General features: G+C 32.2%; 1 non-coding gene across 1 annotated transcript; it reads left to right on the top strand.

Annotated features, from left to right (window-relative positions):
* The first annotated feature begins 702 nt into the window (after window positions 1-702).
* Window positions 703-809, top strand: LOC122101079. The gene has a single exon (XR_006146305.1). It is a non-coding gene; the product is annotated as a U6 spliceosomal RNA (small nuclear RNA).
* The last annotated feature ends 375 nt before the right edge of the window (window positions 810-1,184 follow it).

Consider the following 1,184-nt stretch of genomic DNA (forward strand, 5'->3'; position numbering starts at 1 on the left):
AAGTATTTCGTTTAGGCATATTCAATAACTGGTGAAACTTATGTTGGCTGTAATTATGTGTCTTTCTCCATGTGTGCATGTATACATTTGTATTTGTATGTGTGTGAATAGTAACATACATGTGTACATTATGGCTTATATCATCATTTATTCCTTGCTAACAAATAAAGTAAGGAATCCCTAAAGTTTTAACAGAAACTGTGTAGTTAAAGTCTTAACTCTTCACTCTGCTTCTTTACACGAAGACTTTGCAACTCCTCATTAATAAAGTTTCCATAAACTCTGAAATGTACATACTTAATGCTTAATGTCTGCTACCATAAATCTTAAATACTTTATAGAAAAGTTTTATACTTGCCAAATAGTCCTATTTTTTGGCATATATAAGCAAAATCCCCAAAGTAAGCATATTTAAAACATTAAAACTTTTAACAAACCTTAACACTTTTTGCAATGTTCATTTTGACAGGTGCCTTGTATAGAATAATTGAATTTCTCCTCCTACACATCTCTTGAGCAATAAATATCCAGAATTATTTTGTTTTTGGCATGTCTATCTTGATTTTATTCTTAAATGTGTGCTTATGTAAGAAATACATGATTCTAAAATTTCACAACAATTCTTTTGAACTTACTTTTTGTTGAATTGTCTAGTTTAATAAAAATCAATGAAAATTATACTTTATATATAAAAAATGCTTTATGCTCAATTTAGCATCACATACACTAACATTGGAACAATACAGAGAAGATTAGCACACCCCAGGCGCAAGGATGACATGAAAATTCGTGGAGCGTTCCATATTTTTTACAACAGATGCTGAAAGGTATGTGGCCACAAGGGAACCGTATTGCATTCTTGGTGGGAGTGTAAACTTGTTCAACTACTTTGGAAAGTAGTATGGAGTTTCCTCAAAAGACTCCACATAAACTCCTCTATGACACAGTAATCCCACTTCTGGGGATGTACCCAAATGATCATAAACAAGACCATACTAAAACTACCAGCACAACTATAGTTATTGCAACATTATTTACGATAGCTAAGATATGGAATCAACCCAGATGCCCCATTAGATGAATGGATCAAGAAAATGTGGTATATATACACAATGGAATTCTATGTCTCCATCAGAAAGAATGACATCTCCCAATTTGATAGGAAATGGAAAGACTTGGAAAAA

Source organism: Dipodomys spectabilis, unplaced genomic scaffold (assembly GCF_019054845.1).
Source record: "Dipodomys spectabilis isolate Male_0828 unplaced genomic scaffold, ASM1905484v1 ptg000623l, whole genome shotgun sequence".
NCBI lineage: Eukaryota > Metazoa > Chordata > Mammalia > Rodentia > Heteromyidae > Dipodomys > Dipodomys spectabilis.